Genomic DNA, 14,274 nt, shown 5'->3' with positions numbered 1-14,274 from the left:
CCTCCAACTCAGATAATCTGATCTTATAAATGTTGTTCTTCCTCTTGCTGTTAAACAGAACAGAGCCATCGATCTGACTTACAGCCCGGCAGGACTTTTGATTGAATATAACATCATAACCCTTGTCAGCTAATTGACTTATAGACAATAAGTTATGTGTTAAGCCGTCTACCAATAAAACATTATCAATGCATGGACTACTATCTACACAAATAGTGCCAGTACCAATAATTTTACCCTTTTCATTTCCTCCGAAGCCAACTTCGCCTCCAGGCTTAAGTTTCAGCTCTCGGAACATACGCTTTTCTCCCGTCATGTGACGCGAGCATCCACTGTCCAGATACCATGATTGGTGTTTCAGTGGAGCTATCAAGGATATCTGCAACATAGATAATCTTGTCCTTAGGTACCCACTTTCTGGGTCCTCTTTTGTTAGTTACCCCAGAGGTTCTGATCACCTTGGGTGTCTCAACATAATATTTTAAAGGAATATTTGCATGATATTTAGTCATAGAGAAAGATCCCTTTTTAAGAGGGTTTTTAGCAATTTTAGCAGGTACAGGATCAGGCAATATGGTACCAGAGGGAACAAAGCATTCATACAAGGATTTAGCTTTAGACACCGAAGGCTCATTTCTAATTGGTTTAGAATAGCCAATGCCATGCATTCCATTTCTGCTTACGCCATAGATCATTGAAGCCATTAAGCTTCTATCCACGCTTTTAGCTAGGAATCTTTGAAAAGACTTTTCATACTTAGATTCATTTCTACAATCAGAGGCATCACAGGCAACAATTTCTTCTAACTTAGCAATCTGGTTCTTAAGCACAGAGTTAGAATTTACCAAAGCATGATTTTCATTTTTCAAATCAGAAATAATTTTCCCATGTTCAGAAGGAGTCTTGGAGACAGCAGATAAGTTCTTTTTCAACTTTTTATGCTTAGACAATAAAGAGTTATACTTATCCATGATATCAGACAAAGCATGTTTCAGTTCAGAGGTAGAGAAAGAAGCAAATACCTCATTTTCATCGTCTGAGTTAGGATCTCCTTCTGATTCTGAGTCAGAGTCAACAGCTTCCTTTGACTCTGCTCCTTTGTCTTTGACAATTGCCATGAGTCCTTGGACTTCACCATCAGAGTCAACATCCTCTGACTCTGATTCATCAAATGTCACCATCAGACTCTTCTTCGTCTTGAAGTGCTTCTTTGGCTTCTTGTCTTTCTTCAACTTTGGACAATCACTTTTGTAGTGCCCAGATTCTTTGCACTCAAAACATGTGACTTCCTTGATTGAAGACTTCTTCTGGCCTGAGGACTCATACTTTCCTTTTGCCTTTCCAGAGCCTTTGAACTTGCTCTGCCTGTGCTTCCAGATGCGGTTGAGTCTCTTGGAGATCAGAGTCAGCTCATCTTCATCAGAATCTTCTGATGCTTCTTCAGATTCTTCTTCTTCAGCTTGAAGAGCCTTTGACTTCTCAACCTTAGCCTTTTCAGATTTGGATTTCAAGGCTATGGACTTTTTCCTCAGATCTTGCATCTCTGAGCGTTTCAGCTCATGGCATTTCAAAATGCTGATGAGTTCTTCTAAACTCATGTTCTCAACGTCTCTCGTGAGCTCTATTGAAGTCACCAAAGGCATCCAACTTTCAGGAAGACACCTGATGACCCTTATGACATGATCTTTTGTTGTGTAGCTCTTGTTGAGAGGTCGTATGCCAGCTACAAGCAATTGAAATCTGGAGAACATTTCTTCAATGGACTCATTCGGCTCCATGATGAAGGATTCATACTTTTGGATTAAGAACAATGCCTTTGATTCTTTGACTTTCTTGTTTCCTTCATGAGACATCTTCAGAGAATCAAAAATGCCTTTAGCAAACTCACGATCTGTAATCTTCTGGTACTCCTCATAGGAAATAGCACTTAGAAGAATTGCTCTTGCTTTGTGATGTTGTGAGTACAACTTCTTTTGATCTGCAGTCATCTCTGACCTTGGGATCTTCTTGCCATCTGCATCAACTGGACGCTCATAGCCATCCACAATAATATCCCAGAGATCTGCATCGAAACCCAGAAAGAAACTTTCCAGTCTATCTTTCCAATATTCGAACCTTTGACCGTCGAACATAGGAGGCTTTGCATTGTAACCATCTCTTTGAGTTTCACTGGTGGTGGCAGCCATTGTTTTTCACACCGGCCCGGATCACTGAACACTGTTAGGTGTGGTAATCAGAACTTGCGCTCTGATACCAATTGAAGGTATGAAAAACGGTAGAAAGGGGGGGGTTTGAATAACGTTTTCAGTACAAAACTACCACCTTAAAGATTTTGACAAATCTTTCGAGAACTTAAGTGCTAAAGATAAGAGATAGAAAAGCACACAAGGATTTTATCCTGGTTCACTTGATAAATCACTCAAGCTACTCCAGTCCACCCGTTAAGGTGATTTCTTCCTTCTTAGAATGAAGGCAATCCACTAATCAGGTAAGAGTTACAACTGCACTTGAAACCTACAAGTGACTAACAATTACACTGACTTAGCTCACACTAAGATTCACTCTCTTAGTCTTCTCTAGGATCCGATCAACCTTGATCTCCTAAAGGAACTAAACAAACTGTTTATCAAAGAATTGTTTACAAGAGATTTGCTTCTAAAAAGCTAATAGTAAACACAATGAATTTCAGATGAAAGAAAGCTTAGAATATTTTGAATATGTATTGGTTCTTCTTAGTTTCTTAGCCGCTTCTTTCAATCTTCAGCCTCTATATATACTCCAAGGATTAGGGTTGAGCGTTGCATGGGAAATGCTACCGTTGGAGGGCAGTTCTGGAAAATCCAGCTTCTGCTGTGGCTGAGAACGTTAGGTAGGTCGTCAGGAAGGTACACTTGCTTTTGTACTTGGATAGCGACTTGACCTTTTAACCTAGGAGACTTCTGATCAGGGGAATACTTCATATTGGAACTTGTGAAGCCGGTTGATCAGAGTCAGAGGGAAAGCACAGATCCTCTGACCATTGTATCTTCTGATTCTGAACTCAGAGGGAAGAACATGGCCTTCAGAGTTTCTTGCTTCTGGACTTCAGAGTTTCCACTATTCAGCTTCTGGATCTTCAGAGTCTTCTACACCATCAGAACATCTGAACCTTCAGTGTTTCTTGGTTATCAGAACTTCTGGATCTTCAGAGCTTCTAGCGACTGAGTCCACATCAGAGTTTGTATAGCTTCAGAACTTCTGAAGCTTTTCCACTGTTCATACTGAACATGGTGAATGCGAAAGCGTTGCTTGGGTTACCCTTTATACACAGTGCTTCTGATTTGTGTGAGATTGAGTTGAGGTCAGAGCCTGTAAATAACACACTCAGAAAAACACGTTAGAGTACCACAATTGTTCATATCAAAAGGTTAACTTGTAATCATCAAAACATAGATTCGTCCCGAACATTCTCTCAATCTACTAAAACAATAAGGGCCCGAACCTCGATTCGTCCCATCAAACATTCTCTCAAAACTTGTCACTAGTATGGCATAACTCTCTCGTTTCCCCACACTCTAACGTATAACATATACATGTATGATTGCACAACATAGTTAGTACAATCCAACAAATCATGGCACATATATCAACACATCCTAAAATTAACCATTTAGCACTTAGCATGAGAATCAATCAGCAGTAATAACCAAGCAATAACACATATGTCGGTCGAAGCCCAAGAAAACGGAGACACATGTCTATATTGATTAACGATGGCCTAAGCCTCATAAAACATTTTCCGGATCACATAATCAAACAAAAGCATAAACATTAACCAGGTCGAATTTATCGACGCCTAAATCATTAGCTAGAAAGGTAAGTTGCTCTCACCTCTAGGTTTTCCAGCTTCACACAACAGAAGTTCTTCTCTCACTTCACTCACAACTCCCTAGATTTCCTAAGACAATCCTTTGAGGAAAACATAACTGAATTCAACCAATTCAAGTCAGAACTAATCATACAATATTTACTAACGTTAGACGAAACATTATAAGCTACAGAGTATGATCATCTAACACGAGAAGACGAGTTTTTGCGAAAGAGAAATTTTCCTCCCCCTTCGAGGTGCTATCGGCCATGCACACACAATTGTGTTCCGGCGCTTTTTCTTCGATCAAACTTGATTCATAGGTTTTCATTACTCGTATCTAGGGTAAATTAAAGCTCGGAAAAATTATCAGGTCGAAAACAGAAATAAGGACAATTTGGTCAAGTTTTTTAGCTCAGAAATTCAAAGTCGGAATTTTGAAAAATAAATTGGATGAGATTGTTACTAACAACGTTTTTGTCGACTAATCATACTAACGCTAAGCTCAGTCGAGAGTTTTGGATCCAAAAAGCAAAACCTCAGCTTAAAAATGGGTATTTCTACAGTTTTAAATACCTACGACGATCCGGCGAGAATCGGCGGAGTATTTGTGACGTATAAATGGTAGGGATGAAGTTTAGAAAGAAGAATCGAGTAATTTGGACAGTTTTACAAAAAGCTCCAAACTTTGAGCACAGAAAGACATGTAGAAAAACGACAGAATTGATGATCAGAGGTTAGAAGTAGCATACATACATCAATGCCAACGTATAGCAACTGACAGTGCAACAATCAGGCATGAATCAGCAAAAATCTTCTTCTCCCTCTCTTCTCCTCTTGCTCGCGGGTTTGGGTAGAATGGTGATGAGAAATTTGAGTTTTTATCCTATTTATAGGAGATAGAAAACGTGGGAAAATGAAAATTTCGCGATTCCGATTTTCCTGTGCATTTCTCTGTGAATTATAAGAAAGAATCCGGCGACAGAACAGGTTTCTTGGAATTTAAGTAATCAATCCAATAACGGTGTTAGTCAATTTAATCTGAAAAGTTACTTTTTGTAGTTTCCTTGTGAAGAAAGATTGGAAACATCGAAAGAAATGGGTACGCACGTGTGGAATCTCCATTTGAAGCTCCGAATTGAAAAAGTCTTCATCTACGGTTCATATTAAGGTTCTTGAGTCGTCAGGAACTTAGTTTCGGCAAACTTCCGAGAATTGAAATCGATCGTTCGTATGGTCCAGGGTTTCGTGTCAAAACACTTGTCATGGAAAGGAATAAGAGAAATTCTTATATTCCTCGGAAGATTTTTGAATTTCACTTCTACAGTGCTTTAAGAGCATATTAGCCCTTTACTAACGCTTTCGCCCTAAGGCAGAAGTGAATAAGGCTCGTGCTATAACCTACAGTGAATATAGTACTATTCTTAATCATTTCCTGAACTTTCTCCTTCATTAAGTCATTAAAATATTTGAACACTCGTTCAGGTTTCCTTCACGATACATCGAAACCTAATCATGAATAGTAATTTATTTATTTAATCCTATAATTAAAATTTAGGGTCTCATAATACTACCCCCAAAAAGAAAGTTTCGCCCTCGAAACTTAGGGTTCAGTAAAAAGTTCCGGATATTGTTCCTTGATCTTTTCCTCTAACTCCCACGGAGCGTCGCCCGTGTCTTGCTTCCAAATGACTTTCACCAACACAATCTTTTTTCCCCTCAATTGTTTCACCCTTGTGTCACCAATGCTAATTGACGGCGTCTCGAAAGACAGATCATCCTTCAGCTCAATGTCATCTAGCTTGATATCATGCATTGGGTCCGCAATATACTTCCTCAGTTGCGACACATGGAATACATCGTAAATGTTGGATAGAAATGGTGGTGGTGCAATCTGATAGGCAACTGGTCCTACACGACGTGTAATCAGATAAGATCCAATAAACTTTGGCGTAAGCTTCCTCGACTCAATCGCTCGACCAACTCCTGTAGTCTGTGTGACTCTCAGGAATACGTGGTCTCCCACTTCAAACTCTAGTGTTTTGCGTTGTTGATCGGCGTAGCCCTTCTGTCTACTCTGAGAAGTCTTCATCTTCTCCCTGATCTGTTTGATCTTCTCTGTTGTTTGTTGTTGAAGTTCTGGTCCAACTAACAAGTTCTCCCCATCTTGATACCAACACAAAGGGTTTCTACACTTGCGACCATACAAAGCTTCATACAAAGCCATTCTAATGCTCGTATGAAAACTATTGTTGTATGTGAACTCAATCAATGGTAGTAGATCATCCCAACTTCCTTTATTGTCCAATACACATGCACGCAGTAAGTCTTCCAATGATTGAATAGTCCTCTCTGTCTGTCCATCAGTCAGTGGATGATACACAAAACTTGATCTCAGGTTTCTTCCTAATGCTCCTTGAAGAGTTCCCCAAAAATGAGAAGTAAACTTCGGAGCTCGGTTAGAAGCAATACTACTCGGTACTCCATGAAGGCGTACAATCTCAGCTATATAGATTTTTGATAGCTTCTCTACATTGTAGGTAGTTCTCACAGGTATAAAGTGAGCCGACTTAGTCAATCGATCAACAATCACCCAAATCGAATCATATCCCTTATGGGTTCTTGGCAAAACCACCACAAAGTCGATGGATATGCTATCTCACTTCCACTCTGGCACATCCAAACTCTGTAGCATACCTAAGGCTTTTGATGTTCTACTTTAGCTTTCTGGCATGTCAAACACCCAGCCACATACTCAGCCACTTGTCTTTTCATTCCCGGCCACCAAAAATTTATCTTCAAGTCTTGGTACATCTTTTTCATTCCAGGATGAATACTCAGCTTGCTCTTGTGATCTTCATCTATAATTAATATCCTCAACTCAGGGTTGTTAGGCACACAAACTCTATCCTTACATCGCAGGATGTTGTCATTTCCTACCTTAAATTCTGGATCCTTGCCATGAGTCACTAAATTTCTTTTCTCAAGTAGAAACTCATCTTGCAATTGTTGATCTCTGATCTCTTCCATCAATCCATTGGCAATCCTAATCATGCCGAACTTCAGCTTTCCTTCGAACGGTATCACGCCTAAGCTCAAATCCCTAAATTGTTCCAGCTGTTCCAGTTCTTTAATCATCATTGACAAGACATGCATCTTCCTGTGATGACCCAGATTTAGTAGTGTTTTTAGGGTCTTTTCGTTGTAAGTTTTGAGTCTTTTTCGTTTGTCTCATGTTGTGTTTCATGCATTCTCATGCATTTTTACTTTTATTTGTGCATTTGCATTAGTTTAGTAATTTTGTAGTTTTATAAGGGCTTTAGTTGCATTTTATTAGAGTTTAGGAGTCTTAGGCAATTTCCACTTGTTTTGGAGCCTTTGTGCAAAACTGACCTTTAAGTTTGAAGATATTTTCCAAGTATGTTCATCAAGGTTTCAGGTTGAATCAGCTGAAGAGGGAAGGTCTAGAGGCTTGGAGAATTGAATGGAAGCTTAAAGAGGAGTAAAGAGGAGTTAAAATGAAGATCAAGGGACTTTCCAGTGAGTCTGAGCGCCTAGGCGCCAATTGCCCTGTTCCAGAAATTGGAATTGGCGCCTAGGCGCTCTGAATTGGCGCCTAGGCGCCAATTACCTTCCAAAGGCACTTTTTCAGCATGGAATTGGCGCTCAGGCGCTCTGAATTGGCGCCTGAGCGCCCATAACAGCCCAAACTCGTGATTTTTGCCTATAAATAGGATTTTAGTCATTTTCTTTGGTAATCTTTGATATCTTTTCATACTTTGTAAAATTCAGAGGTAGAGGATCATCTAGGAGAGTGAGAGAGGGCTTCTAAGCTTGTAGAGCCATGCTTGGCTAATCTCTCTTCTTATGCTTTGGTTTTCATGTAAGACTTTTCATGTTTAAGTTATAATCTTAAGTTCTTTCCCATATGTTCTTCTTCTTCCCTTGAATCCCATTTTCTGAATTTCAATCTAAGCTTGTATGCATGCTTGCTTTATGCTATTCTATAATCAGAACGGAAGTTTGTTATAGATTAGGGAACCGATTTGGGATTACCCCTTCTATGCTTGCTACTATGAATAGAGGAAGGGTTGGGGTTTGATGGCCTGAATTTGCATGATCTAAAACCTCATATAAATGACTAAGTACACAAGGAATTGGGCTTACTATTAGTATGAGAGAATTGCTTATGTGAGGAGTCAATAAGTGAGTAACTAGGCTATATCATCAATGAGAGATCCATGAGAACATGTGCTTAGAATGATGTACTTGAATTGACTAGTTGAACAAGAACCCAAGCATGTTATTTTATGAATTGTCTTTTTATTTTTCCTTTTCCTTATTACTACTTCAACATATCTCTTATTCAATAATACAAACCTTTGAACTCAAGACTTAAACCGAATTCAGTCACTCACAATCTCTGTGGTTCGATATTTAAAACCGGGTGGATTCGTACACTTGCGGATTTACCAACATCCTGCTCAAAGCATCTGCGACTACATTCGTTTTTCCAAGATGATATTGCAATGTAAACTTGTAGTCCTTGATGAATTCCATCCATCGTTGTTGTCTCATGTTCAGCTCCTTCTGATCAAATAAGTACTTCAAACTCTTATGATCCGTAAATATGGTGAATGTGCATCCATATAAGTAATGTCTCCAGATTTTCAGCGAAAACACAATGGCAGCTAACTCCAAGTCATGAGTCGGATAGTTCTTCTCATGAATCTTCAGCTGTCTTGAAGCATAAGCTACTACTTTTCGTTGTGCATCAGCACACATTCTAAACCTTGATGCGAAGCATCACAGTAAACCTCGTACGGTTCCTCTGGTTGCGGCAGGACTAGTACAGGTGACGTTGTCCAACGTTCCTTCATCGTCTGAAAACTTGTTTCACACGCTTCTGTCCATGCAAAAGGTTGATCCTTTCTTGTAAGTTGAGTTAAAGGTCCAACAATCTTGGCAAAGTTCTCGATGAAACGACGGTAATATCCAGCTAAACCAACAAAACTTCTGATCTCAGTCACTGTCCTTGGTTGTTCCCAAGCTAACACGGTCTCTACCTTCACTGGGTCCACAACTATGCCTTCTTTAGAGATCACATGGCCTAAGAATTTAACTTCTTCAAGCTAAAATTCACACTTGGAAGGGTTGGCATACAACTTTTTCTCTCTCAGCACTTGTAAAACTTAGCGCAGATGCTCCTCATGTTCCTTAGCATCCTTTGAGTAAATCAAAATGTCGTCAATGAACACCACGACAAACCGATCTAAGAATGTAAGGAAGGTTTTGTTCATATAATCCATGAAGATAGCAGGTACATTCGTCACCCCAAATGGCATCACTAGGTTCATAGTGTCCATAGCGAGTTCTGAACGCAGTCTTCTAAATGTCCTCAGTCTGTACTCTAATCTGATGATAGCCTGACTTCAAGTCTATCTTTGTGAACACAACAGCTCCTCGAAGCTGATCCATCAAATCATCAATTCTAGGTATTAGATACATATTCTTAACGATTGCTTTGTTGAGTTGTCGGTAGTCAACACACAATCTATATCTACCATCCTTCTTCTTTACCAACAAAACCGGTGCTCCCCACGGCGAAACACTTGGTCGAATGAATCCCTTCGACAAAAGATCCTCAATCTGCGAGTGCCATCCGATAAGGTGGAATCGAAATTGGTCTTGTTCCCGACACGATGTCAATAGCAAACTCTATGTCGCGTACAGGCGGAAATCCAGGTACATCTCCAGGAAACACATTAGTGAAATCTCGCAGAACTGGAAGTCTACAAACATCCGAGTACCCTCTACCGTCTAGGTTCAGTAACAAGGTATACTCTTGAGATCCCTCATTTAATGAAACACTAATATGGTTAGCGAAAAAGTACTCGAAAAGATCCGAGTCAGGAAACACCACTTTCTTTCGGCTACAATCCAAAAGACAATGGTAATGGGACAACCAATCCATTCCCAGGATAAAATTTAACTTCTTATGGGTTAGACATACTAGGTTAGCATGAAAGGTTCTTCCTCTATATACCACAACACATTGCATGCAAGTGGCATTAGCAAGTAGGGCTTTAGCAGGTGTAGTCACCATAAGATCAAAACTCCAAGCAGTAACAGGTAGATTCAGTCTGGTTACACAATCCTTAGAGATAAACGAATGCGTTGCACGGGAATCGAAAAGTACAGTTAGGAGGTTACCGTCAATCACACAATCTCCTCTGATTAGACCATCAACTCCTTTAGCTTCCTCACCATCCATGGTGTAAACTCGTGCTTTAGTGGCAGGGCGTTTTCCTCTAGCAGTGTTAACAGAAGGCTCAGTCTTGGGTGTCCTATACTGACTAGCAGTGTGTCCCAATTTGTTGTAGTTGAAGCACTTAGGCGTTTTCCTCTAGCAGTTGTTGCACGGGAATCGTGTCTGTGCAAGCATTAGCATAATGCCCCGACTTTACACACTTGAAGCAAGTCACATCCTAGGGTACGGTCTGACTTCCCAAACCTCCAACAACAATAGTGTATGAAGGTTAAGGGTATCTTGGGGTAAACCCTCTCCCCATAGGACGTTAATAAGGCTTCTTGCCCTGAAATTTACCTCTTCCTGATAGTTCTGAGAACTCGACCTCATCGATCCTCCAGTTCCAGCATGGTTAAACCTCTTGTTCTTAATCAGCTCCACCTCTAGGGCCTTCTCAACCAAAGACTGAAAACGCATAATCCCCAACGGCCTCACAGAATCCTCAATATCAGGCCTCAATCCATTGACAAAAATCTTACACATGTAGCGCTCATCAACATGGTTGTTGAAGAATTGGAAATGCTTGGACAGAGTCTCCAATTTAGAAGCACATTCCGGTATGGATATGCTCCCTTGACGAAGAGTCAGAAATTGTGTCTCCCGCTCATCACGAACACTACATGGGAAGTACTTCTCCAGAAATGCAGTTTGAAAGGTGTTCCAGTTAACTTCTTCATTATTAGTCTCCATGATTCCTCTAGTGCCTCTCCACCAATACTCAGCTTCACCAAGCAGCAGATAAGTAGCCAGGCCTACCTTGGCTCCCTCAGCAGTCTGGAGCACATCAAAGATCTTCTCAATCTCTTGGATCAAGAGATCCGCTTTGTCAGGGTCAGTCCCACGACTCCCACCAGTGAACTTAGGTGGATCCTGTCTCCTGAAATCATTAAGTCCCTTTTTTGGTCCAGGGTCGCTTCTCTCTGACGCTGGTGCTGATCACGTGCCTCCTCAGTAGCACGCCTCATAGCATTCTCATTAGCATGTTCAGTCATAGCTTGAGCCATAGTGGCCATCATCTCGGCCAGTCGGTTAGAGTTCACCATGTTCTGTTTAGACAAACAATTAGTACCAATCATAAGATAACATTTAGCATAACTATACAATATGATTAAGCAATAACTTCAATCAATTCTAAGCGAAAAATCGCTTGGCAGACAATCAATTTTTACTCTTTGCAGAGTCACACAACCTAGCATAGAAGACCTATTCCCCAAACACTCCTGCAAGACTCGACAAGCTCTGATACCACAATTTAACACCCCGATTTTGGGGAGTCACTTTAGTAACAAAATAAAGCAGAAAAGCAGGTATTCTTTTTTTGTTTTGTTTTAAATAAAAGACTTGTCGAAATAAAGACTAAACCCAAAGCGATGAATATAAACTAATATACAATATATATACATCCCCCACCGTAAAAAAAAGTCAACATCACGAGTAACCTCTAGTGACAGAAAGTAGGCTGAAAGTGATTCCCGCAGGCTAATAGGTACAAACCATAAACTGAGTCATAAGTGTGAAGATACAGTCCTCCAAAAGAAGTAACTCAGCCTCAAAACGGCCTCTGCAAGACCTCCTAAGCCCGACCAACTCCATATGATCCTCATGAAAGAGAATCACACAAAAGCCATAAGTCGGGGACCTACCCCACCCCGAAATGAGAAATGACCATCAGAGCTACGACACATACTCCTACTATAACTACCTAAGTGAATGTGTCTACACTCCTCCTCGCTGGCATAGTCCTCGTCAGAGTTAGAGTCCAGAATGATCAGCTAACTATCCACATCAATGATCTTTCTCCTCTCAAACCGAGACACCGACCTAGACACCCCTGTCTCCGCATCCAACACTCTGACGATCACATCCCCCTAAGTTACGCGAACCAACGGTACCAAGAGATAACCACGGGAGGAAGCAGATGACCTAAAGCGAATAGTGGTAATAGTGTCAGAATCATCCTCAGGCTCAGCATGCCTAGAAGAAGAAGCGACATCCGAACGGTCAGCGGTGACAGGAGAGCTCGATCCAGACGATGCTCCACTCGCAGGATCCTCCTCAGAGTGATCCTCGTTGTCAGACGACGGTGGTATTAGCGAATAGTGGTAACAGTGTTAGAATCATCCTCAGGCTCAGCAGGCCTAGAAGAAGAAGCGACATCCGAACGGTCAGCGACGGCAGGAGAGCTCGATCCAGACGATGCTCCACTGGCAGGCTCCTCCTCAGAGGGATCCTCGTTGTTAGACGACGGTGGTAGTGGCGACACTCCAGTACCGGGTCCACAGTGCACAATCCCTTTGTAAAACGCTCCCCATGTTAAAGCTCACCGGGTAACGTCGTAACAATCCCTTGGTCAACCGCCCAGACTCGTCGATCCGGTCCTCCATAATCCTCCCCATGTAAATGGCCCGGTGACTTGCAGGGACAGTCACCCACGCGGTGGGGGAATCCTGGTCTAGCATCTCATATGGGGTCCCCCCCGAAGGGTGAACCAGCGCGGACCAATATGTCATCGACGTCTGACAGCAAGCGTACGATCGCCCAAACACGAGTAGACTGTAAGACCCGGTTTAGTTCTTATTTTAAAACTTATGATTTATTAAATAAATATTTTTAAAATTATTTTCTTGAGCTTTAATGAGGGCTGGTTGAGTATTTGGAGAGAGGAAGGAGAAAATGGTTTTTGAAATTCAAATTGGAGGTTTTATGGTGCATTAAGAGGGGTTCCTGTGATTAATGCACTTAATCACCTACAATTAACCTTGTCTTGTGTTTGATGGTTTTCTTTAGTGAAAAATATGACGATGGTCGTATATGGTGGGCGGCCAAGCAAAGAGAAAGAGGAGGGAAGGTGGTTTTTCTTTTCCACTTAATGGCTTGTTTTTATGAAAGAGCAAATCAAGGGCTTGATCTCTTTGACTCTCATTGAATGTGGGACTTGATTGTGAGTTCTTAAAACCTTAAAGGGCCTTGTCAAATCTGATTTAAAGAGTTAAGGATTTGATTTTGAACTTTTAAAAAGTATAGGTTTAAATGGTAATTAAAGGAGGGATCAAAGTAGGATTTATGAGGGATTTCTAAGCAATGGGAATGAGGGTAAAGTTGTCTCTTTCTTCCTTTCACCATTAATTCCCTACCCCTAGCCTCCCACTAGAAATTGAGAGCCTCACCTCTCATTTACTTCACACCAACTCACCAAGCTCCTCCCTATTGTAGTTGTGAGCTCTCTCTCCCTTTCTTGTCATTCTTTTATTTATTTTTTTTCTTAGTTTTGTTAGTTTGGTTTCTAAGCCTTGAGCAAGGTCATTCTCAATATGCTCTGTCGTTGCAGCTTAAGCTGATCTGCCAAAATCCAGAAGAGAATGATTTTAATCGAGTTTCTTAGAGATGTTTGAGAATGTGGGGGTTTTTCTTAATGAAATTCACGATGTTCTTATGATCTTCAAACAAAAGATTTTAGAAATGAGGTTTTGATCTTATGAAAGAGGAAGTTTTGGTTTTCCGAGGTTTTAAAGTGATATTTTCGAAAATAAGGGGAAGGGATATACTATCGCTGACGATTTACTAATTCGTACCGTTACTCTGTACGCATGACTAGGAAAGTTTGTGGTAAACGTGATTCCCGCCGAATCCAAAGTCTTAGGACATTCCCCACTGTGACTAAGGTAAGGGCACTTCGGCTACGGTCTATAATTCTTGATTGTGATTGTATGACTATGAAATGTTAAGGACCTTATGATATATGAATATGCTAGTAAGGGCACTTCGACTACGACTTAGAATTCTTGATTGTGATGGTATGACTATCAAATGTTAAGGACCTTATGCTACATGAACATGCTAGTAAGGGTACTTCGGCCAAGGGCCTAGAGATATTGTTGTGATTGTGATTTTTAGTAAGCATGATGCTAGGGTTAGCAATGATATAAGTGCTAGAGATGCTATATGATTTTTAATGCAATAAATGTTAGCTATTGTTATTATGAACATGCCTATATGACTAGGGTTGTAGCTTCATTTACTGATACACATGCCAGTGATTATGTTATGAGATTTTCTTCATATGAGGTGAATGTGAAAGGCTTAGGGCCTAGTGATGATGACTGACTTGCATGGCATG

The sequence above is a fragment of the Lotus japonicus genome, chromosome 2 (genome assembly GCF_012489685.1).
Source record: "Lotus japonicus ecotype B-129 chromosome 2, LjGifu_v1.2".
In the NCBI taxonomy this organism is placed as follows: Eukaryota; Viridiplantae; Streptophyta; class Magnoliopsida; order Fabales; family Fabaceae; genus Lotus; species Lotus japonicus.
This window is presented reverse-complemented; position numbering follows the sequence as displayed.